Below are 26,639 nucleotides of genomic sequence, written 5' to 3'. Positions count from 1 at the left end.
ACCTGGCCATCTCCCAAAGTCCAGCTCCCTACTGCACCTCCTTCATGAAAACCTCTGGGCCTTGATCTCTTCAAAGGCAGAGTCCCTGCAACAGGCTCCCACAGCATGCACAGGTGCACTCACCACACAGTGTAGACACACCATGAGGGCAGCTGCTGGGGCAGCTTGTGTGCCGAGAAGAGCTGACTGCAGTCCAGAGTCTTCTGCTCCCTTCTCTGACCCACCATCGGGTACATGACGTTCTTGGCTGTTCCTCTTCCTGCTTTCATCTAGCTGATCTTTCCCCACAGTCTAAACCCCAGTGCTCTTCCCTTACTAAGAATGACTCATACTGGGCATGGTGGCGCACAGCTTTAATCCCAGCACTGGGAGGCAGAGGCAGGTGGATCTCTGGAGTTTGAGGCCAGCCTGGGCTACAGAGTGAGTTCCAGGACAGCCAGGGCAACACAGAGAAACCCTGTCTGGAAAAAACAGACAACAAAGATTAACTCCCTAGCCTCCTGGGACACTGTCCTGCCAGGATGTGCATGGCCCCAGCTGCAGCCTCAGCACGTGAGAGAGATGAATGAATGAACACTCGTCTTAAAGTGGTAGCAGTAGCTCCAATGGCAGCTGTTGTGCAACAAAAATTTTCCTAGAGAAACACATCACACACATCTACTCACTCACCTGGGATAAGGAACCCAGGTCTGACCAAAGTATAGATCCCACCAAAGTCCAGCTTGGTGGGCCAATGGGTGTTTACTGTGGTCACTTAGAGGAATGTGGGTGAGGGGTCCCTTACAGGAAAGTGGGTGAGGGGTCCCTTACAGGAATGTGGGTGAGGGGTCCCTTACAGGAATGTGGGTGAGGGGTCCCTTACAGGAGTGTGGGTGAGGGGTCCCTTACAGGAATGTGGGTGAGGGGTCCCTTACAGGAGCAGAAATGACTCACAGACAGCCGCATCACCAATGCCCACCTGAGCACAGGTGACAGCCCACAAAAGCTGGGAACCTGGAGCACACTGCACAGCCTGCAGGCAGCTCAACAGGCTGGAGAGTGTCCTTTCTATGTGACTGGTCTACACCTCTTCCCGGCAGCTCAGCTACTTTCTACTATTCCTAGACAGCTGCGCTGGTCTCAGTCTTCTTTGCAGCCCCAAATTCTTGTCTGAGGGGGAACTAGATGTTTGCATGCCAGCCTCTCCCGTAGTTCTCAGAACTAGCCCCAGTGAACCTGGCTGTTGTGGTTTGATTGTGAGAAGTTCCCTTGTAAGGGTCCCAGGAAACACTGAAGGAGCCTCCAGACTCAAAAAGTATGTAAAAGCAAAGATATTTATTAATATTCCAGCATATGCATGTCATTCACCTGTACAAGATGGTGATGGCCCCAAGAGGAGTGTGCAGGCTCCTTTTCAGCACAGCTAAGGGGAGTTTCAGGGACAACTAGGTCATCTCATACGCGATTGGTTAAGCAAGCAGCAGTTATATTAGTATATTTTTAATTGGCTGAGGTTTAGTCTTATTTTTGGACACACTTGCACAAGCTTGGACAAGTCCAGATGTGACTCAGAAGGGGCTGCAGGATTTGTCCTTGAGACACTGTAAGACTGACTTAGGCCTCTATGTTTGCTGTCTCCCTTGTCCCCGAATGTGAGGGTGTTGTGGATAAATGACCCTTTGTTGAGAGAGACACTTGGTTTACCCTTCTCAGAGAACTGAAACCTAAATTCAGTTGTGAGAGTGGGAGAGTTTAACCCCTTCATTCCCCCCTTGAGCTTGGCTCCATCCCGAATCCTTGAGATGGGTCAAGAGGCTGATTTTGGGATTTTAGCATCAGCAACTTAGTGGTACCCAGACAGGAATTATCATTTAGTTAAGGCATCAATGACATAAGAGTCAACAGTAATTAGCAGAAGCAGAAGGGCCAAAGGCCCTGTGGTGGTTGACAGAGTTCCTATCTAGAAGGAACCTGGAAATGAGAATGGGGACCAGTTATTATTTTATCTCAGGTCCTGTTTTTATTTTTTTTAGTACAGCCAGATTATAATCCTGAATGATTTATATAGAAATAATATTTTTTTCTTACAGCCTTATAATACCTCTTTGTTTCTGTATAAAGAAGGCCAAGTTCCTTGATGAATCTACCAATTGACTATTTGAGCCCATTTTCCTGGTATGTCAATGGGCATTATAGGTAGTGATTTAGTTCCCTATGTCAGGGAGTTTCCTTTTGATTTAGCATTTCAGCCTTTAAGGAAAAGGGGCAAAGAATGATGTATTCTCTTCTGTAACTATTTCAAGTTGAAACTGAGGTTTTTGTCAGGGCCCAGGAAGGCAGAAAGGCTAGTCAAAGACTGGGCAATGGGGTATTCATCAGAAACATGTGGTTGTCTGACCCAGTGTGGGGGACCAAATTACTCAGGATCAGAGAATCTGGACTTGCTTTACCCCACAGGGCTGCATAATGGGATGATTTGGCCAGGGGCATGGTTACCCAGTGTTTGGAAGGGTCTACATTTGTCGGTACTTTGTGCTTTTATCTTGATGGGGGAGGACTTTTGCCTTGCCTCTTGGCATTGCATAAAGAACCCTTTGGAATAAATCTTGAGGCAACTGGATATTGACCCAGGGAGCCTCCCAAAGCTATCTTGTGTCTCTGTCTTTCTTATTGTCTCTATCTTTCTATCATTTCCTCATTCCTCTCTCCTCCCTGCAAGAACCCTTTAACAGGTTGGAGCTGAACTCCAGAAGACTCCCAAAACCAAGCTGTAGAGACAGGAAGTAATCACGTTGGGTGGACTGGTCCACATCAGCTTTCAGCAAGTCCAGGGCTCATAGTCATTTGGAGCAGGTTGTAGTTATCCACTGATGCTTGGATGTGCCTGTCAGCCAAGTGGAAATCTGTTGAGACAAATATAGACTAGGGACAGAAGTTAAAATTTATGAACTTAAAGGAAAATATGTTATATTTGGAACTTTCAGGCCCATAGTCCTGGTTGGGAAGAAGAGGAATCCCAAGACCAGGAGAGAAAGATCCCATCCTCAGGAATAGACAGGTGGGGAAACTTAGGCTGTATTTAGCTGGAATCCTTTTGATCTGTGAGAGATGGATCCAAGTTTTATGTCTTCCCAGATTTTTGAAGCTTTTATGAATTTTTAGTTTACAAAAAGACATAGAAGTTTTAGATTACATTATCATTACCAATCTGTATTCAAATCCATATTTTAGGGAAAGCAGGTAACAGGTGTCTGTAAATCAGCAGGAATGTACTCATACCTTTGAGTCCTAGCAAAAGCTATAGATTTGGGTTAAAAATCTTCTGTCCAGAAAGCCAGATATAGATTGGACAGAGGTGTCTTTGACCTGATGAGAAGCATCTTTAAGTCTATATTTAGAAGACAACCAAAAGAAACCTAAAATCTTGAGTTTGTGACTAAAACAGTAAGTAGTCATTGATCTACCAGCTTATTAGAACTCTACTAATGCTAAACTCTGAACTTTTGAAATCCTAGTATAACTATACCATAGAAGGGGAAGGAAATCTAAAACATTTTCCTACACCTTAAGGCCCGCTTGTTAGCCCATTTTATATGTAAACATCAAGCCTTGCTTTTTCTTAAGCTGATAGGTTTCCTATAAAGAAAAAAAAACAGGTTTTAAATATAACTTTCCACTAAAGGAACATACTTTGCAATGACTATTCTCAATAATAACTACTTGTATCTCTGATAAATGATTAGACGAAAAAAATGTTCTATGATATTAAAATCTATGCAAGTTTTAAAGGTCTAAGAAAACATTCTCAAGTTTTGAGGGTCTAAGAATATTTTAAGATATAAAGGTCTAAGGATTCGAAAGTCTATATAAATTTTAAGCATCTGAAATATATAAAGGTCTGAAGATGTAAAAGCTTAAATAAATTCTGAGGGTCTCAGAAAATGATTTAAGATATAAATGCAAGTCATAAAGACATAATTAAAAGACTTGAGGTGTATCAATGCAAGTTTTAGGGTCTGAGGACATAAAGGCTTAGGTTATGAGGGTCTGAGAAGATGTTTTGAGGAATATGGATGCGATTTGTGAGGGTACAAAAAGATATAGCCTTATAGAAGAATCTGGTTGCCTGTTGCTGTTAAGCTGACAAAGTTATAGTTAGCCTGGCCATCAATACCATCAGAGATCTGAGAAGGATAAATTATTACATGAAACAATGAATGGCCTGTGTATCAGTTAAAATGACAGAGACTATTCCATTACCTAGACAGCCATCCCAGGCTGCTGTAGTCTCCATAATCTTGGAGCAAAGGTATCAGGACAGCATCAGTCTTCAGCTGCCAGGTCCATAAAGGTGAGAATTTTTCCTGTGGAGGAGGAACATGGGGAAGACCAACGTTATTTTGTTTTGGCAAAGTGGGGCAATCAATTCTCCAGTATCCTTTTTGTCCACAGTCTGGGCTGGGTCCTGGCGATAGGTGTTGCACTGGGGCATCTTGCCCAGTGGTCAGTGTTACCAACAGTCCAGGTGGAGTCATCATGGTGTTCCATATCTTCTTTGGAGACCTCAGAGTTATTGCTGGGAGTCTCTGTCTATCATATTAAGCTTTTTTATCAAATAATTTAAATGCCATATTCATCAGATCTTTGACAGGTTGGAGGATCATTGTCTATTAAATATATCTGAGCCAAACAAACTTAAGCTTAATCTTGAAGATATATTTATTTAAGTTTGGTAACAACCAGGCCATCACATTACCTTGTAGATACATTAGTTAAGTCCTGCTCTTTTTTTGTCCACATCTTATTATAACTTATGACTGAGATTTTGATTCTGCCATTTACAGAATTCATTAAGTTGATGGCAACCGTTTTTTTAAATATTAAATACAAAATTAGAGTCATGTTTATCTGAAATGGCTTCTTTAGAAGTTTTTTTTGTAGTCCAGAGTTTTGTATTTGTTTTGTTTTTATTTTGTAAGCATTTTCCCCTACCCATAGACATATGTATTTCCTTAGACATTACAGGAGCAGTTAGATTGTTGTTTTCATTTATAGGCCATAGATGTGATCTTGACAATTTTTAAGAAACAGGTTTGAACTATTTTATGAACTCCGAATAGCTAGGAGCTTTAGTCTTGTCATTTCATATAAGGCCAATCATATAGAACCCTGTAACCTTGAGGGCTGAAGTATGATGACTAATTATTAACCTGCATTTGTAATTATACATTATATTTTAAATAAGTCTGACATGAGACCTCAGTCCTCCTCCCTCCTTTAAAGAGCATGACCCCATTTCTAACATAAACATTTTGCAGTGAAGAATCACCGGGTTTTTTTAAATGAAGAAAACCAACTAGAATTAACCTAATATGGTCAAATTTCCAACACATTTTACAGTTTCTTTTTAAATTCAGTATTTGCAGGCAGGAGAAACCAAAGCAAATACAGATCACACCCCCTCTGGCCTTCTATGACTTCCTATATACCCTCAGGTCAGGCCTTTCCTATCTCCATTCCTCTGGTCCAGCCAGACATTTTTCAAACAAACTCCTCTTTTCCTTTTCTTTACTATGCTATTTCAGTCTTCTGCTTTTTTTGCTTTCCAGATAACACGAAAACTTTCACCAAAGTCCTTCTTGTGACTTCAGTAGTCTAGCATATTGTATAGGTATAACACCTTAAACAAGAGTAGAAATACATACATACATATATATATATAAAATAACAAAAATAGCCTTAAATTTGTAGTAATATAAATATATTAATATGCAATGTAATATATAGTAATATATAATAAATTAATATAAATGTATTAATATAAAAATTCATACCAATGTGAAATATTTGAGACTAGTATTAGTTTTTTCTTACCATGATCAATAATAATAATTTGTAACCAAGCCCCTTAGATGATGACAAATATTTATAACTCATCAAATCTGAATTACCAAAACCCATCTATCTTATCTTTATCAATTTTGAAGGAAAGCATATTCCCCCCACATGGAAACAAAAGTATAATTTTTCCTGAACATAATATATTTTTGAATTTTAGTCTGAAGCCAAGACATCCTAAAATATATAGGCTGGTTTAATTTAGCAGATTTTTAGGCAGTGTCAGGACAGGAAGGGGTTAAGGTGGAAAGGTAACAGCTACAAGAACCTTGGTGGAGGGAGGTGTTATGACAATGTAGTAACATTGCATTGTAAATTATATTCAGTCATCAACAGTGAAGAACTTGGCTTAGGAAGGGAGGGGGGAGTGGCGGCTGCATGGGCAGTGCATGGGTGGACACAGAGTGCCTGGCAGTCAGTATTCCTGCAAAAGATCATTAGCTTTCCAATCAATTAACCCCTGACTCCCCGCTTGGCATTTGAAGTCCCTGAAATGTGACCAAACTAGGTCCAGAGGGGTGGAACTCACTGTCTGTCCCATAATAATATGTTTTAAGAACACAAAAGAGGACGAACAGAATATAAACATATACACACACCACAGGGCTCACCTGGGATGGGACATTCAGAGCAGGGATCCCAATGGTCAGGCTTACTGACCCACGCCATAGATGGAGATAGAGGCTGGGAGGGGTCTCAGTGGTTTCCAAGCATCTCAAAAGCAACATGTCTGCCACTGTTCACAGTCAACTCACCACTGCTCTCCAAACGCATATCCCTCTGGTTCCATTCTGGAAAATACCTCCAGCCATCCCTCAGTTGGGTGAAATGGTTGATTCTACCTCAGACTTCCTAGGTTACCCTCTTCTCTCTATCCTCACTCTCCCAAACTGTGCCCAACACCCAAAACAGTGCCTGGAATATTGGTGTCTGGTGGGATGGTTGGCTGCTTCTAGCTTGCAGCTGCCTGTGGACGCAGTCCCTGCGACCTACCCTCTACTGAGTAGCTGGAGTAACAGGAACATCTTAGCCCTGTCTGAGCCTGTGGGGCCCTGTCAAGCTCAGAGATGACATTCATGCTCTCCTGGCTTGCAAAAACTCGAATAGCCCACCCCTACCCCTCTCTCCACACACTACTATATATAAATGTTCTAGCCATATCATAGATCTTGTAGGCAGCCAACTTTGCCAGGCTGATGGATGATTCACACTTTTGTTTGGCACATGCCTATGGTCGCCAACCCCAATCCCATCTGCTCAGTGAGTGATTCACACTTTGAAGGCATGTTCAAAAGTTATCCTGGCCATGAGGCTCAGCTGAACTTGTGTATCTGCTATTGCACTTAAGTTCTGAACTTACTTATGGATGTGTCTGTTCAATAAATGGGTAAGACTGTCCTTGGTCCCCAGGACCTTTTTTGACTCATCTCTGTCTGGAGTGCCCAGCACGGACCTGGGGTACAGAAGCAGAAATGAAGGATATCTCACTGTTGTCTAAGGCTGGATGTGTCTAGGTCCTGTTCATGCGGCATTCTCATATGACTGCATACATATCTTGTCCAAATGGGAAGCACAGTGCCAGGCATTTACTGACTGGCCCTAACACAGACTCAGTTCAAACAGTGATCATTTACCCTTGATCCCAATCTGGGGAGCTGACTGGACTCTCCCAGGGACTGCCCCATGTGTTGTAGCTGAGGCTGCTCACTGTGGTGACACTCAGCTGGGACTCGCACATCTTATTGATTGATCACCATTCAGCTGTCCTGATTGCCTTTATTATAAAGTGCCCCTCCCTTGCCTCCCTCTAGCCCCTCCCATGTTCCCCCAAGTTGATAGCCTTTTTATTGTTATATGCACATATGTATGTATGTATATACAACCTACTGAGTCTGTTTTTGTTGTGTGTATATGGTTTCAAGGCTGACCACTCTGCATTGGACAACTGAGAGACCATTTTGAATCTCTAGTTTGGTTAAGTTCCTGTCTACTGTAAAACTTGAGTTTCTGTTCATCAGAGCTGGGCTGAACCCCACCCCATAACCATAGAATGTTCTGTAACAAACGTTCTAGGAAGATTCCCTTAACTGCTTGGTTTAATCTGAACTGCCTGGTCTTGCTTCTGTAACCATGCTTGCTCCCCACCCTATGGTTTTGCCCTATAAAAGGAGCCTGAGAAATTGGCTCAGAGCTGATCTCTTGAACTCTGCCTTAGGAAGAGTCAGCCACCAGCCAGATCTTACGTACACAAATATAGCTTGATTTAATTTGGCCATAATTTGGGTTAGTGGTCTTTCTCCTCAAGTCTTTGGGATTAGCCAATAAGGGAACTCATGCCTGGGAGAGTCTAAGTCTCCTTCCCCCACCAGTTGCAAGTTGCCTGTGTAGGGGGGGACCCGTAGAAAAGTCCCTCCTTCCATGTTAACATATCCACTGATACTGCCAAGGTTCTGGGCTCTGGTCTTCTTTATGAAGTTGTTTCTATGAGAGACTTTTCCATAGCAGGCTTCTTGGGATTCTGGCTCTTGCAATATTTCCATCTCTTCCTCCGTGATGTTCTCTGAGTGGTGTAGATGTACACATTGGGGCTGGGCTCCTCAGGAGCCACTGAGCCCTGCATTGTGTCCAGTTGTGGTTTTCTATGATGGTCTCCATAGGCTGTGAAGAGAGGTTTCTCTGTCGAGGGCTGGTAGCTTCATGTACCTGTGTGTATGAGGATAAGATTTAGAGGGTAGTAAGGAACTGTGTTGGCCCAGCAAAGCATGGTGTTGGCCTTTCTCGGTAGCACATTCCAAGAAGATGCATCCTGCTGCACAGGAACTTCTCAGGCCTTTACCTATGTCACACTTACCATTGTCCAGTTGTCCAGAGCAAGTCACTTGGTCACAAGGGGGTGTATGTATGCTTTATGTGGGGCTGTCAAAGAACCTGTCCACCACATCCGTACTTCCTTCTTCAGAACTGATCCTGAATACATCTGAGCATCCTTCCCTCCTACCAGGTCAAGGGCATGTTGGTCTACAAGTTTGAAGTGGGCTCTGACCCCGCTCTGGTTCAGACCTGGTCTCATTCACAAAGGATGGGTCTGAAGGTGGCGGCAACAGCCTTGACTTCTTGGCTAGATTTGTCTCTTTTCCTTTGGAGGCCAGGTATGGTGATATTTTATTTGTACTGAAATGTGATTTTATTTGTATGTTAATAAATAAAGTTGCCTGGGGGTCAGAGCTAATAGCAAGCCATAGCAGAAGCTGGGTGGTGGTGGCGCACACCTTTAATCCAGATCACATGGCAGACAGATCTCTGTGTGTTCAAGGATACAGCCAGCATGGAGACACATGCCTTTAATCTCAATACCAACCATAGAAGACCTGGAGGTCTGTATAGACAGTCAGTGATGAGGAAGTCATGTGGTTGGGTTTACAACCAATGAGAAGGCAGAACAGAAAGTCAATAAAAAGACAGACACACAGGAAGTAGGCCTCTTGCTGAGGGGAAGGACAGGAGTGGCAGTGAAGGGTAAGAAAGGGTTTTTAGCTCTTAGCTACTGCTCTGACCTCTTGGGCTCTCAACTCTGCATTTGGCTCTGTGTTTCTATTTTAATGAGACGGTTACATCTCCAGCCGGGGCTTTGGTAACAGAAGTGGCGTGACTGTTTCCTCCTGAGAAGGGGGGGCATCGGAGACTCACTCAAGCCATTCGCTGGGTTAAATGACTTCAAGTTTTCTCCATGCCGCCTCCTCCTCTTCTGAGGGTGGAATGCAGGACTCCATGCATGCTAGCACCGAGCTGCCCTCGAGCCTGCAGGCCTCTTAGCACCGAGCTGAGCCTGCACTTTCTTCACCTCTTCTCCTGTTTGCAGCCAGATGTTGTGTGTTACGCAGATGTTGTGTGTTACGCAGATGTTGTATGTTACGAGGCCATCTACCTCATGTGCCTACTGTGCACCAGGCATGCACCAGTGCCTTCATCTCCCCTCACTCTAGGTGTGGGGGGGTGCTGCTTAGTCCCCTGAGGCCCACACTACAGTCCTGTGTGATTTATACCTGGACCTAGCTTGCGTCCAGTGCTCTGCCCGGGTGGGTGGGTAGAGGGGAGCCACCCTGTGACTCACTTCTCTTTTCTTCCCACCAAACAATCACGCTGAACCTACGGCATTCGGGTTGAAATGAAGCCTAAGTTAGCCTGTGACCTTGTATGACAACTGTGTCAAGAGCCCCCATCCTGGATGAACAGCGTGAGTGAGAAGTGGACTTGTGTAATGTAGCTGAGGTGTGGGAATGTTTGTTACTGCAGTATAACATAGCAGTCCTGACTACATTCAAGCTCAGCAGAAGAGACCCCAGGACTGCTGGAGCCACTTCTCCGGCCCTGACAGTCAGCCTTTCTGGGAAATGGAAAACTGCTCTTTAGACTATTTTCAAATCTAGATCTACTGGTGGTCACTGGGGGTCTTGGCTAATGGTTGTGTCGGTTTGGAAAAACAAAGGGACTAGGTGTCCAAAATCTGAAAGAAATCCTCTTTTTCAATTCACCCCCTCTGGCTGCAAGGGAGATTTCTTCCCAGCCTGGGCTACTTGGGGCTACTTGGGGTTTTCTTTTTTAGCCTGCTTTCTATTGTCAGGCTAACACTGAGCATGCAATGGTATGGGTTTTCCCCCTGAAGCACAGCTCCACAACGTGTTCAGCATCCCTTGTCTCCATGCCTGGGTAAGGCATCTCTCTTGAGTGCCTACAGATGATCGCTCCCTAAAATATTTTCAAACTTTGCAAGTTCTCCAAGAGAAGAACCACTTGTTAGGAGAGTGCTCTGGCTTCTGATTTCCCTTGACCTTTTCAGAGAAGTGATGTGAGATCTGGTGGTTTTTGTCTGCTTTCCCATAGTGTGGAGACAGAAGATCCTTGGGGCTTGCTGGCCAGCCAGCTTAGGCTAATTAGTGAGTCCCAGGTCCCAGTGAGAGATCAAAAACCAGGGTGGATAGCTGCTGAAGAGTGACACCTGAGTTTGACTTTTGGCCTCCACATGTGTGTGGATATGCACACATATGCACCTGCACACACATGTGCACCAATACACATGAACATATTCACCTCCCCTATTCATAAAGAAGTCCACTTCATACTGATTAAGGAAACAAGCCATTAAGAGGTCAGTACAATTTAAAACATACATATGCAGACCCTGGGAGCACACAGACAAAGTCATACACTTCTCCCAACACAATAATAGTGGGTGAATTTAAAACCTACTCACACCAATAGACAAATCATCTTGAACAAACAAATAGAGAAAAATGTTTGTAGCCTCAAAAAAAAATGGGATGAGCCAAAAAGGACCCTTCCTCTCTTCCTAACTTGTTCTATTGGGTCCTTTGTAGTCAGAACAGGAAAGTAACCAATGCACACATATTCCACTAAGTTGTAAAATCTAAAAGAAAAGGATGGGTTTCTAGATATGACTTACCAAAGTTAAGCCAAAACAAACCATTTCAACAGATCTAATGGGCAATAAGATTGAAGCAGTATTAAAAACCCTCCTGACTAAAAGAAGTTCAGGTCCTAAGGGATTTCCTACCAAATTCTTCCCAAACTTGAAAGAACTTCCACCAACACTTCTTAAATTATTCCTCAAAGTAGAAAATGAATAAATGCTTTCAAACTCTAACAGTAAGACCAATATTACTCTGATACCAAAATTAGACAAAAACACATAAAAAGAAAATACAGGCCAATCTTTCTGATGAATACAGAAACAAAAATTCTCAATAAAGTACTACAAACTTAATCCAAGAACATATAAAAAAAAAAAGGTCTCTGTTCACTGTGCTCTAATTGGCTTCATTCCAGATCCTGGGTACAGTTCAACATACACAAATCATTAAACACATTCAAGGACAAAAATCATGTGATTCTCTCAGTAAATGCAGAAAAGGCCACAGACAAAAATCTGAGGTCCATCATGGTAAAAGCTCAAAGACTTTGGGAACAAAAGGAGCACATCTCAACATAATGGATGCTATATATAACAAATCACGAGGCAACATCATACTAGACAGAGAAAACACAATAAAGGGATCACGGTGGTGTGTGTGTATATAATGCCTCCCTCAGGAAGGGAGGCAGACTGGATCAGGAGTTTGAGGCCCGCCTGAGACACAGGAGAACCTGTCCAAAACAATGACAACAACATATCCCAAGCAGGTTGCTCCTTGGTTACTTTGAACTGTACTAAATAAACCTGTTTGTTTTTAATGGAACAGATGGGTAAGTCATGAGCTCACTGAGAATGGTGTTAGAAAATCCATCTTTGGGGGTGACAGATGAAGGACTCAATTTTAGGGGTGGCCAGAGAAAAGGAGACACCGCCAGTAAGTAGCTAGTGGAGTGGCCAGCATGAAGGGGAGAGATTTTTTGATTGGGGAATTGCATAAAGACAGGCTGGGCTGGGTGAAGAGGGAAAGTTGTGAACAGGAGAGGGCTGGAGAAGCCTAGGTTCAGGGCAGGCAGGAGTACGAGGGTAGAAATGAATTGATGTGTCAGAACAGCAGGTAGACCTTGAGCTGAGATGGGTGGGCAGGTGTTGGGATGGAGCGGGCGGGGTGGGGCAGACAAAGTCCGCAGAAATTGGAAGCCCACCCCCACCCACCCCCAGCAAGTCCTGACTCTGTCCTGGGGAGAAACGGGATAGAAGGGCTGATGAGGATCTGGCCACCGAGCTGCGCACGAGAGCTGTAGTGAGGAAGGAGACTGGGCCGTGATCCAGCTGCCAGATCCACCTGAGATGTCGGGATGGGGCAGGGGCCTTCGAGGCTGGGGTTCATATTGTGGGAGGGAACTGTACGGAGAACCTGTTGTGAGGAGACTGGACAGAGGCCTGAGGAGTCGGCACAGGGCTTTGAAGGGACTCGTCCTCCTCCTGAGCCCTGGGGTCCGCTATAAACAGAAGTTGGCAATGGGGACTGATCAAGCTGCGTGCACACCCATCGGAGGACCTGCTCTGCCCTGCGACAGGCAGCAGACGGTCCGCAGGCAGGGTTCACCTGTCGCTTCACCCGACACCCCGCAGTGTGACCACGTCTTTTGTCCTTCTTTCTCCTTAGCCAATTGGTTTGGACACTCCGCCTCCCTTGACTCACTTGGAGCTGTAGTGGTATGGCCAGGCTTTCCCGCCCCACCCGGAGAAGTTGGGTGTAGCAAATTGGTTGCAACTATGTCAAAATGCTCCTGGTTGTGACCTCTTGATCTAGTCCGAGCGCCGCCGCCGATGGCCAGACTTCAGCCAGGGTCTGAGGCACAGGGGACCCTCGGTGCCAGGGACCCCTCAGCAACCCAACCCTTGTTCTGCGCAGTCGCTGCTAGGAAACTAGATAGCAACTCTTTGGGTTTCCAATCCTAGGCTTGGCCCTCAGCTCCTGCCTTCCCAAACCATATCTCCCTGGGTTTTCTCGTTTGGTCCTGGCCCGATGCTGTTCCCCCTTGCACCCCGCCCAACACAATTCCCCTTCTCTACCCTTGGGATGTAATGATATGAAAGTTTAGTGTGTTGCCCTATCCGAAATGTGAGAAAGGACTCCAAAGGGGCTGGAGATGTATGTGTTGGGTGAGTTGCTTGAAGGCAGAAAGACCAAGAGTTCAAAGTCATCCTTGTCTATAGGTCAAATTCAAGGCCAGCCCCATATAATGAGACCCTATCTTTAAAACACAAGAGGCTGGAAAGCTCAGGGGTTAAGAGCATTTACTGCTTTACAGAGGACTCGGGTTAGGTTACCAGCACCTACGTGGTGACTCACAATCATTGGTGACTCTAGTTCCAGAGGAAGTGACTCCCTCTTCTGACCTTGGCAGGCACCAGGCATGAACGTTGTGCACATACATATATACATTCATACACACAAAACTGAAATAAATAAATCTAAAAAACAACAACAAAAGGCCTGTTGTTTATATACTTTCTGCCTCCCCCTCCTCCCCGCCCCCACCTGAGGATATCCTTGTGTCCTACAGACTGGCTTTAAATTGTATTCCTCCTGCCTACCCTCCACAGTGCTTGGGATCGAAGTGCCGCCACATCCAGCTAATTCCTGCCTACTTGATGTTTACTTTCCCATCTCTGTCTCTATCTAGTTTTGCTTCTGGGAGCTGCAAACTCTGGAACTGGGAATCAGAAGATTTAATTTAAAATTCGTGTGTGTATGTGTGTGTGTGTGTGTGTGTGTGTGTGTGTGTGTGTGTGTGTGTGCATGTGCTGGGTTATAGGAGTCAGAGCCTCTCACATGCTTGGCCCCTTGATCCAGGCCGAATTGGAAGCACATCATGGCTCACCTCTGCAATGTGGGGCTGGATGTGGGCGATCTGGGGCAAAAAGAAAAGGAGTCCCACAGCCTGAGACTGAGCCCCCGCCCTGATCCATGCAGCAATACCCACCCTTACGGCTTGACCCGGGAGACCAAGTCACACACTGGTGACTCCAACCTTCCAGCTCAGCTGGTTTTCCACAGAAAGCTCCTCCCCACTTCAAGACCCGCCTGTTCTAAGTCACATTCCTCCCCCAGGTTGAAGTCCCAGGACCCAGGAGCACTGTCCCTTCTCTTCCCAGCTCCTGGCTCTGGTACTTAGGAACCATGTGGGCCGGCCCTGGTACCTATGTCTAGCTGGTATGTTCCGCACCTGGGCATGCTAACTGTGGTCCTGTAGAGGTCCTAGATGATGCTCAGCCCCTGCATCAATGCATGGCATGTGAGTAGCATCTCCACAGAATCCTCTAACAATGTATTCTGGTCCTGGCAGAGTACAGGTTGGCCAACAGCTTTGAGAAGATGAAATCTTTGGTCAGTAGAAGGGCAAGGAGTGGAAAAGGACCTGACGCCTGTGTCCCTAGCTGCGGACCAGAGCCTGCTGGGACTGTGTGCAGAACTTAAAACCCTCTCAGAGACACCAACGCCTGTGCAGAAGGGTTTGTTTTGACCCTGGCCTTGCAAGCCTTACCATGTTTCTACCACCCCCTCCCCAACGTCCCAACCCCATCCTCAAACTCCCTTCTATCCCTATTCAACATCCTGGGAGTTCTTGACCCTGTTGTTTCTGCCAGGCTTCCCAGCTGTCACCTCTGACCCCTCCTCAGGCGCCCGCCCTCTTACCCCTGCTCACAGCATGTGTGGGGACAAGGAGAGTCCTTCACTATGCAACATTGCAAGGCATTTTGCAAGCTTCTGCCATGAAGCAGGTCCCACTGCTGTGGATTTTTGTGTTGGGACTATTCCCCATTCTCATATCAAGTAGATAGTGGACAGTGTGGGTCCTTAAAATGTGGAGCCATTTAAAATTTATTTTAAATGTGTGTCAGGTGCCCTGCCATATCCTAAGAAGAGGAGGTTTTGTATCTGAGCTTTAATGTGCTTAACTAAGTCTGGGGCTTAAGGTAGACAGGGTTTAAGTACAATGAAGTGGGAGGGTGTACCAGGCAGAAGGATCAACAGCTGCAAAAGTCTAACGTCTGTACTTTGTGGGAGGCAGGTGGGAGCTGTTTACTGTGGCCACCTTCCCTGTCCACCAACCGCTAAGCCTTCAAAAGTCGGTCCTGGAGCGCCACCTGGTGGCAGATCTTTACAGAAACAGAAGAAAAAAAATCTGGCTGACAGAAGTAGTCTATGCGCTTCTCCCCTAAACAGCTTCTTCTGGTCTTTGCCCTCCAGAAGCGGACCTGCTGTAAAAATGATATAATAATACCCAATTTTTGTAACTTAAAATTGGTTTTCCAGTTAGAAAAGAAATTGCATGCTTGTTGCAGAAAATTTGGAAAGCGTAGAAAAGAACGAAGAAATATGATACACGACCCACCCATCGCTGCCCAGTTGCCTGCCATCAGGGAAGACTCCTGTGAGCAGGCTTCCCCACCAACACCCCCACCAGACCCTGCAATCTACAAGACCAACATCCTACCCCAAGTCCATCCATCCCCCTACAACCTCAGCAGCTTCCTGAGACACAAAATTCGCCAGCTCTGATTGGACCAAGAGATGAGTGATTCTTCTGCCACCCAGAGTCCTGCCTCTAGGACTTAGGCCTGAGTGCACAACCCATGCTGGGAACCTCCACCCGTCGCTGCCCCAGTTGCCAGCCGTCAGGGAAAACTCTTGCGAGCAGAATTCCCCACCAACACCCCCCATCAGACCCTGCAAGCTACAAGACCCACGCCCTACCATGCCCCTTCGACCTCAGCAGCTTCGGGAGACACAGAATCCTCCAGCTCTGATTGGACCAAGAGCTCTGATTGGACCAGGAACAGCTTCCTGAGACACAGAATCTGACAGCTCCGATTAGACCAAGAGCTAGATATGATTGGACCAAGAGTGGCCCCCTGAGACACAGACACAGCAAGCATAGATTGGACCAAGAGCAGCTCACTCAGACACAGGCACCTCTTGCACCTATTGGAGGAAGAGATGGGTAGATGCCAGCGCAAAAATACATACAACATAAAGAGCAATATGGTATCACCAGAACCTAGTGGTTCTACAACAGCAAGACCTGAACATCACAACGTAGAAGAAGCAGAAGAAAACGACATTAAAAAATAACTTTATGAAGATGATAGAGGTCTTTAAAGAGAAAATGAAAACTTCCCTTAAAGAAATTGAGGAAAAGAAAAACAAAAAATTGGAAGAAATCAATAAATCCCTTAAAGAAAGCCAATAAAACCAAGAAAAAGCAATTAAACAGGTGAAGGAAACAGTGTAAGACCTGAAAATTGAAATAGAAGCAATGAAGTAGACACGAACTGAGGGAACGCTGGAAATAGAAAATCTGAGTGAACAAACAGGCAATACAGATGCAAGCATAACCAACAGAATACAAGAGATGGAAGAGAGAATCTCTGGTGTGGGAGATATGATAGAGGAAATAGATTCATCAGTCAAAGAAAACACTAAAGCCAAAAAAGTCATAACATGAAACATCCAGGAAATCTGGGACTCCATGAAAAGGCCAAACCTAAGAATAATAGAGATAGAAGAAGGAGAAGAATACCAGCTCAAAGGCACAGAGAATATATTCAACAAAATCATGGAAGAAAACTTTCCCAACCTAAAGAAGGAAATACCTACGAAGATACAAGAAGCTTATAGAACACCAAATAAACCAGACCCCCCAAAAAGTCCCCTCACCACACAATAATTAAACTGATAAACATACAGACTAAAGAAAGAATATTAAGAGCAGCAAAGGAAAAAGGCCAAGTGACTTATATTGGCTGACCTTTATAAGAAGTCAGAATAACACCTGAATTCTCAATGGAGACTGAAAGCCAGAAGGTCCTGGACAGATGTAATGCAGACACTCAGAAACCACAGATGCCAGGCCAGACTACTATACCCAGCAAAACTTTCAATCACCATAGACTGAGTGAGCAAGACATTCCAAGACAAAACCAGATTTAAACAATACCTATCCACAAATCCAGCCCTACAGAAAGTACTAGAAGGAAAACTCCAACCTAAGGAAGTTAAATGCACCCACAAAACCACAGGCAATAGATAAGCCCACAGCAGCAAATCCCAAAGAAAGGAATTACACACACACTACCACCAAAAGAAAACAATAATCAACAAACATTTGTCATTAATATCCCTTAATATCAATGTACTTAATTCGCCTATAAAAAGACACAGGCTAACAGAATGGACACGAAAACATCATCCATCCTTCCGCTGCATACAAGAAACACACCTCAACTTCAAAGACAGACACTACCTCAGAGTAAAAGGCTTGGAAAAGAGTTTCCAACCAAATGGACATAAGAAGCAAGCTGGTGTAGCTATCCTAATATCTAACAAAATAGACTTCAAACTAAAATCAATCAAAAAAGAACAGAAAGGACATTACATATTCAAAACAGGAAAAATCCACCAAGATGAAGTCTCAATTCTGAATATTTATGCCCCAAATACAAGGGCACCCACATATGTAAAAGAAACATTACTAAAGCCTAAATCACACCTCAAATCCCACACACTAGTAGTAGGAGACTTCAACACCCCACTCTCACCAATGGGCAGATCTGCCAGACAGAAACTTAACAGAGAAATAAGGGATCTAACAGATGTTATGACTCAAATGGACTTAATAGATATATACAGAATATTCCACCCGAACACAAACAATATACCTTTTTCTCAGCACTTCATGAAACCTTATCTAAAATCGACCACATGCTCAGTCACAAAGCAAATCTCAACAGATTAAAAAAAATTGGAATAACCTCCTGTATTTTATCAGACCACCACGGCTTAAAGTTTGATTTCAACAACAACAAAAATTACAGAAAGCCTACAATCTCAAGGAAACTGAATAATGCTCAGCTGAATCACCAATGGGTCAAAGAAGAAATAAAGAAAGAAATTAAAGACTTACTAGACTTCAATGAAAACGAATATACTACATACCCAAACTTATGGGATACTATGAAAGCAGTGCTAAGAGGAAAAATTCATAGCACTAAATGCTCACATAAAGAATTTGGAGAACTCTCACACTAGTGAGTTAACAGCACACCTAAAAGTTCTAGAACAAAAAGAAGCAAAGACATCCAGGAACAGATGCGAGGAAATAATCAAATTGAGAGCTGAAATCAATAAAATAGAAACAAAGAGAACAATACAAAGAATCAATGAAACAAAGAGTTGGTTCTTTGAGAAAATTAACAAGATAGACAAGCCCTTATCCAGACTAACCAAAAGGCAGACAGAGAGCATCCAAATTAACAAAATTAGAAATGAAAAGAGAGACATAACAACAGACATTGAGGAAATCCAGAGAATCATCAGGTCATTCTTCAAAAACCTGTATTCCTCAAAATTGGAAAATCTAAAAGAAATGGAGAATTTTCTGGATAGGTGTCACATACCAAGATTAAATCAAGACCAGATAAATAATTTAAATAGACTTACAACCCCTGAGGAAATAGAAATGGCCATTAAAAGCCCCCCCCCCCAAAAAAAAAGCCCAGGACCTGATGGTTTTAGTGCAGAATTCTACCAAAATTTCAAAGAATAGCTAATACCAATATTCTTCAAATTGTTCCACACAATAGAAACAGAAGGAATATTACCAAACTCTTTTTATGAGGCTACAGTTACCCTGATATCCAAACCACACAAAGATGCAACAAAGAAAGAGAATTACAGGGCAGTCTCCCTCATGAACATTGATGCAAAAATACTCAATAAAATACTGGCAAACTGAATCCAAGAACATATCAAAAAATTTATCCACCGTGACCAAGTAGGCTTCATCCCAGAGATGCAAGGATGAAAATATACGAAAATCTATCAATGTAATACACAATATAAACAAACTGAAAGAAAAAAACCACATAAGCATCTCACTAGATGCTGAAAAAGCCTTTGACAAAATTCAACACCCCTTCATGATAAAATTCTTGGAGAGATCAAGAATACAAGGAACATACCTAAACATAATAAAGACAATTTATAGCAAGCCAACAGCCAGCATCAAATTAAATGGAGAGAAACTCAAAGCGATTCCACTAAAATCAGGAACAAGACAAGGCTGTCCACTCTCCCCATATCTATTTAATGTAGTACTTGAAGTTCTAGCTAGAGCAATAAAACAACATAAGGAGATGAAGGGGATAAAAATTGGAAAGGAAGAAGTCAAACTTTCACTATTCGCAGACAATATGATAGTATATATAAGCGACCCCCAAAATTCTACCAGGGAACTTCTACAGCTGATGAACACAAGATACAAGATTAACTAAAAAAAAAAAATCAGTAGCTCTCCTGTATACAAATGATAAATGAGTTGAGAAAGAAATCAGAGAAACATCACCCTTTACAATAGCTACAAATAATATAAAATACCTTGGGGTAATTCTAACTAAGCAAGTGAAAGACCTGTATAACAAGAACTTTAAGTCTCTGAAGAAAGAAATTGAAGAAGATATCAGAAAATGGAAAGATTTCCCATGCTCATGGATTGATAGTATTAACGTATTAACATAGTAAAAATTGTAATCTTACCAAAAGCAATCTACAAATTGAGTACAATCCCCATCAAAATCCCAACACAGTTCTTCACAGACCTCAAAGAACAATACTCAACTTCATATGGAAAAGCAAAAAACCCAGGATAGCTAAAACAATACTGTACAATAAAGCAACCCCTAGATCATCACCATCTCTGACCTCAAGCTCTACTATAGAGCTATAGTAATAAAAACAGCTCAGTGTTGGCATAAAAACCAACATGTGGACCAATGGAATCGAATTGAAGACCTTGACATTAATCCACACACCTATGAACACCTGATTTTTGACAAAGAAGCCAAAACTGTACAATGGAAAAAAGGAAGCATCTTCAACAAATGGTGCTAGCATAACTGGATGTCAGCATGTAGAAGATTGCAAATAGATCCATATCTATCACCATGCACAAAAATCAAGTCCAAGTGGATCAAAGACCTCAACATAAATCCAGCTACACTGAACCTGATAGAAGAGAAAGTAGGAAGTAGTCTTGAATGCATTGGCCCAGGAGACCACTTCCTAAATATAATACCAGTAGCACAGATACTGAGAACAACAATTAATAAATGGAACCTCCTGAAATTGAGAAGCTTCTGTAAGGCAAAGGACACAGTAAATAAGGCAAAATGATAGCCTACAGAATGGGAAAAGACTTCAACAACCCCACATCTGACAGAGGGCTGATCTCCAAGATATATAAAGAACTCAAGAAACTAGACATCAAAATACCAAACAATCCAATTAAAAAATGGGCTACAGAGCTAAACAGAGAAATCTCAACAGAAGAATCTCAAATGGCCAACAGACATTTAAGGAATTGCTCAACATCCTTAGTCATCAGGGAAATGCAAATCAAAATGACTCTGAGATACCATCTTACACCTGTCAGAATGGCTATGATCAAAAACACTGAGGACAGCTTGAGCTGAAGAGGATGCGGAGCAAGGGGAACACGCCTCAACTGTTGGTGGGAGTGCAAATTTGTACAGCCACTTTGGAAATCAGTATGGGGGTTTCTCAGAAAATTGGGAATCAATCTACCTCAAGACCCAGCTATACCACTCTTGGGCATATACCCAAGGAATGCTCAATCATACCACAAGGACATATACTCAACTATGTTCATATCAGCATTATTCCTAATAGCCAGAACCTGGAAACAACCTAGATGCCCCTCAACTGAAGACTGGATAAAGAAAATGTGGCACATACACACAGTGGAGTACTACTCAGCAGAAAAAAACAATGACATCATGAAATCTGCAAGCAAATGGATGGAACTAAAAAATATCAACCTGAGTGAGGTAACCCAGACTCAGAGGACAAATATGGTGTGTACTCACTCATAAGTGGACACTAGATGTAAAGCAAAGGATAACCAGACTACAACCCACAACTTCAAGGAGGACCTGAAGAGGGACGCATGGATCACCCTGGGAAGGGGAAATAGATGAGATCTCCATGAGTAAAATGGGGATGAAGAGGGGTAACGGAGGGTAGGGGGTGGGGGATGAGAACATAAGGGAGTGGGATGGTTGAGCTGAAACAGGGATGGAGTGGGAAAGCAACAAAAGAGATACCATGATAGAGGGAGACATAATGGGAATGGAGAGAACCCAGTGCTAGGGAAGTTCCCAGGAATCCACAAGGATGACCCCACCTTAGACTACTAGCAAAAGTAGAGAGGGTTCCTGAACTGGTCTACTCTGGTAATCAGATTGGTGAATACCCTAACTGTCATCATAGAGCCTTCATCCAGTAACCAATGGAAGCAGATGCAGAGATCCACAGCCAAGCACCAGGCCAAGCACCAGGAGTCCAGTCAAAGAGAGGGAAGAGGGATTCTATGAGCAAGGGACATCAAGATCATGATGGGGAAACCTACAGAGATAATCAAACCAAACCAGTGGGAACTCATGAACTTTGGACCAACAGTTGTGGAGCCTCCATGGGCCTGAACTAGGCCCTCTGCATAATCAAGACAGTTGTGTAGCTTGATCTGCTTAAGGGATCCCTGGCAGTGGAATCAGGATCCATCCCTGATGCATGAGCAGGCTTTTTGAAGCCCACTACCTATGGTGGGACACCTTGGTGCAGGGAGAGGGGATTGGACCTGCCTCTACTGAATATACCAGGCCCAGCTGACTCCCCATGGGAGGCCATACCTTGTTGGAGGTGGATGGAGGAGAATGGAGGGTGGGTTGGGGGAAGGCTGGAGGAGCAGGAGGAGGGAAGAGAGGGGGATCTGTGGTTGGTATGTAAAATGAATTAAAAAAATCCTTAATAAAAATGACAGAAAAATAATAAAATAAATAAAACTTTATGTCTAGCTCTTTTGGGCACAACCCTACTAGGGAGGTTACTCAGAACTCCTGCTGTCAAAAACTGACGTTATTGACAAACTAAAGTAAGGATTGCCCCTTTACCTAGATTTTCCTTGTGATGAAGTGTAAGTTTGTTCTAAATGGTTCCTGGGAACATATACTAAAAGTCTAATTGTTCAGTGTATTTTTATTTTAATAAAATAATTGTAATTATTTAATTTAAATAAAAAGAAATATGATAAACTTAATAGGCACAACCTAGATTAATAACAATTAATATTTGGAAATATTAACTTGCAGTGATTTTCTCTGAATGTGATCTTTTCATAGCATTCTCTACACACACACACACACACACATACACACACACACACACACAGAGAGAGAGAGAGAGAGAGAGAGAGAGAGAGAGAGAGAGAGAGAGAGAGAGAGAGAGAGAATGTGTCTCTCAGGTGCTGTGAGCCAACACTGAGTTAGAATCTTGTCTTTGCTGTTACTGACTGTGTGACTTGGGCAAATGAGTAGCGATTTCTTTCACCATCTGCAAAACATGGCTCCTGGAGCTGTCTAATGAAACTGCAGGACATCTGTAAAATGGTCAGTCCAGGGCCTGTCATAGAGCGGTTACTCACCAATAATAGATTGTGATGCAAAGCTTTGTCTTCTGATTCCTTGAAGCAACCTCCAGAAACAGAGTTGATTTGGGGGTTCAGGGGCATGAAGAGCCATAAAGCCGCTACAGTTCTCCAAAACTGAAAGGAAAAATTGAAGCAGCACCACAGATGTTCCTATTTGTCTCTAAATTCTTTCAGGCTCTTTTTATGTTGGGCAGTTTTTAAACACAGTAATTACAGTGCTTATACCAGTTCCCTTGATGTTACATCACCGACGTTTTCCTCTAGGGCTAAGGCTGTCTCAGACAGCATTTGCCAAATTAACTGTTTCCTCAGTGTGGAATATCTGAACCATGTACATCTTCATTCATTCATTCATTCATTCATTCATAAGTTACTGAGTATGTCCTCTCTGTCAGGTGCTGGAGTAGGCCCTGGGTCACTGTGGCCCACAGGAGCAGAGCATTCCTCACTTCTGGTCCCTAGACTGGCAACATAGTCATGGAACAGACAAGCAAAACTCCCACCTTGGAGTTGGGAGGCAATCCGTCACCCTGACCTGCTCTTTGCCTAGCACTCACAGTGGATGCTTCTCTTGGAGGCAGCTCTCACAGGGTTGGAATATCCACTAACATATTCTGGGGGCTTTCCTGAGGAGTCAGAGGTATCTCCTGCGGTGTCCAAAGCCCCTAACAGTGGAGCTGCTCTTGTGCCCTGCTCCTCCTCCTCCGAAGCTTGGGTTTCATCTGGTCCAGTCAGCTCCCCCCTCCCAAGGGCCGATGCTCTCCACTTGCATTCACAGCACTGTATCTTTCCCTATCTCTTGTCTCAGTGAGGCCCTCCACTGGCCCTGGAGCATCTGAAGCAGGGAGCAGGAATATCCTCTGTGACCGTGGCTCAGTGCACAGACCACTTGGTCCCTTCTCCACTGACTCTGGCCATAGCCTCGGCAGTGGTCACCCTGTCTAACTTTCCGCCTGCCCCATTCTCAAGATTGAGCTTATAGTTATGTCTGATGTAAAGCCTGGCTTTTAACTTTCAGGAAACTTACCATCCGAGTCACAACACCAATGATGGTTTTGAGCAGCGCTCTTACCCTGCCAGGAAAAGTCATGAAACACGACAGAATCCACTAACATAAGTTTCATTAAGACAAGGAGGAAGGGATAGATGCAATCAGGCCTGCTGAAAGGACACGTGTGGGAGAAGGGGGTGGGGGGACACGAGGCCTGTCACTTTAAGGGCCAGCTCGCACCTGCACACACAGGCCCATGAGGCTACTCCACCCATGCTCATAGATCACGTGGTTACATGCGCTTACATGACCACACAGTGCATGGGGCATGGGTTACACAGGACGTGTGACCCAGAAATGACTAAGTGTCCCACAGGGGCATGCGCAACCATGGGGGCATGGTTGGAATTCCTGTCACCTGGAACTCCTGAGGAGTTCCCTTTCACTTTGTTTTCCTCACTGGGCACCTAATCATGTGGCCTCATGCTTCATCTTGATTTTCTCTCTTCTGTAATTATTTCACCTGGAGAGGGCTGCTTTGGATTGGGAGACTGGAGGCATCTCAGCAGATGTTTCATCTTCACTGAAAGCTGAAGAAGTGGGCAGAGTCTAGAGTGAGATTGTTCTGGGCAGAAGGAAGGGCATGTGTAAAGGCCCTGAGGCAGAAGAGGTCATGGATGCACAACTGGAGCAGTTATCCCTGGGTGGGCTGATCTTTCCAGATTTGGTGAGTTGTAAACAATTTGTTACTGAATTCACACTGCTTTTTGCAGAGCATTATGTTCTGGCCTCTTCTAGAGAGAAGTCAGTCTGAATCTGTCCTTGCTTAGACTGATGGAGGGGGCTGAGATGATTTTTCTATGATGTGACAGTCAGACTGTGGAGGAGGTTATCATGAATGCCATCAGTACAGTAGAGAGCAACTACTTCTGCCTGAGGGCACCGAGAAAAGACAGCACCCGGGGTGAGCGAGCTCTCCTGGCAGAGACACAAAGGAAGGGTTACCAGGCAGAGGGAACAGAAGCCAAGAGAGAGGCTGTGATTCCAGAAACGGGGATCAGAAAGAGTCTCCAGACAACTGGCGTGCTTGAAATTTATCTACAGATGTTGGAAAACTATGGTAGGTTTCTAAGCAAGAAGGGAGCAGGTCCGGCTGCAGCGTGAATGGATGGGAGTATAATAGACAAGAGGCGGGGACAGCCGTGAGGAGGTGAGGCTGACTGGAGCAGTGGTAACAGCCAAGAGGAACAGTCAATACCTTAATGTAAAAGCCACAAGACATTAGGGTTGGACTGGCTTTGAGAAAAGGGGGTCTGTTAAGCCTCAGCAATTTTCAAACATTAAAGAGTGAGGGGAGACACCAGGAGGGACAGGATTTAGGGGTGTAGAAGGAGAGAGAACGGCTGGGCAGTGAAGGCCTCTTTCGGGTACCATGGACAGCTCCAGGAATCGCCAAAGGCTCCATTACCCACTGCCTCTTGACATCGGCTGCCTAAGAATCAGCAGAGGAGGAAGTTTTAAGTCACACCTGCAGGCTCAACCAGAAGTTCTGTGTCAGTCTGGAAGAGGGGGATCCCGCTTCATAAATGAGAGCCCCAAGTCCCTCAGTACAGATACTTGAAGATAAGCACCCATGGCTGCTGCAAAGGAGGCCTGGTGCTCGTGAAGCTAAGGGTGGTCTTTGAGGCAACTTATTTACCTGCTGAAATTGCTGGCCAAGGAAACTAGACTTTCAGAGAAATGGGAAAAGGGGCCACCTTCCTCTAGAACCCTTAAAACTAAATGAGGCAGAATTCACCCACATGTAGTCACCGCCACTGGCCAGTCGAGGCTGCTGTTACAACTTTCTGACTCCATTTCCTAAAAGCTCAAGTCAACCCAAATGCAGCTCCCTCAGGTACAAGAAGAGAGCCCCTTCTAGACAGGCTTTACAATTTTATGACAACCTTAGCTGGGCATAGTGATGCATGCCTTTGATCCCAGCACTCAGGAGGCGGAGGCAGCCAGATCTCCGTGAGACTGAGGCCAGATAGTCTACACAGTGAGTTCCAGGAGAGCCAGGGCTACATAAAGAGACCATCTCAACAACAACAACAAAATTATGGCAGTCATGAACAAGTGGAAAATAGCTGTGTGTGCACACATAGCATTTGAAAGCTTTAAGAGAGAATGAAACTCTGACACCTGCTATGATGTGACGGCCTTGAGAGCCAAATAAGACTAACAGGAGAGGTACACTAGTAGTCAGTCATCAAGGGGAGAGCAGAACTGTGGTAGCCAGGGCTGGGGGCAGAGTGGGTATCCCAGGAGTTAGTTCATGGGTGTGCTTTCAACATGGAAAGTTCTGGAGATCAGCGGTAGTGATGGTGTGCACGACAATATGAATGTACTGAGTGCCAATGGACCGTGTATTAAAAATAGTTAAAATGAAGGTCGGAGAGCTGGCTCGGAGGTAAAGAGCGCTGACTGCCTTTCCAGAGGACCTGGGTTCAGTTTAGCACCACATGGCAACTCACCTGTAACTCCGGTTTCAGAGAATCTGATGCCCTCTTCTGGCCTCCTGTTACAGCAGGTGCACCTGTGGTACACATACATACGCGCAGGCAAACACCTATGTACATAAAATAACAAATTTTAAAAGTTAACATGGTAAATTTCGTTGTTTGGTTTTTTTTTTTTCTATAAAAATTGATGCCCCCTACATACCTGGGAATCTGTAAGGCTTCTCTATTCGTGGGAGAAACCTGAAAACCAATAAAGGTGGTCT

The 26,639-nt window shown here is 44.2% G+C and overlaps 1 long non-coding RNA gene across 1 annotated transcript; it reads right to left on the bottom strand.

The window, feature by feature from the left end:
• Positions 1-1,295: 1,295 nt before the first annotated feature.
• Positions 1,296-26,475, bottom strand: LOC131908966 (uncharacterized). The gene is made up of 4 exons (XR_009378693.1): positions 26,389-26,475; positions 22,876-22,995; positions 4,240-4,343; positions 1,296-2,882 (listed from the first exon to the last, which is right to left on the bottom strand). It is a non-coding gene; the product is annotated as an uncharacterized LOC131908966 (long non-coding RNA).
• Positions 26,476-26,639: the final 164 nt, after the last annotated feature.

The sequence above is a fragment of the Peromyscus eremicus genome, chromosome 4, assembly GCF_949786415.1.
Source record: "Peromyscus eremicus chromosome 4, PerEre_H2_v1, whole genome shotgun sequence".
NCBI lineage: Eukaryota > Metazoa > Chordata > Mammalia > Rodentia > Cricetidae > Peromyscus > Peromyscus eremicus.
This window is presented reverse-complemented; position numbering and strand designations above follow the sequence as displayed.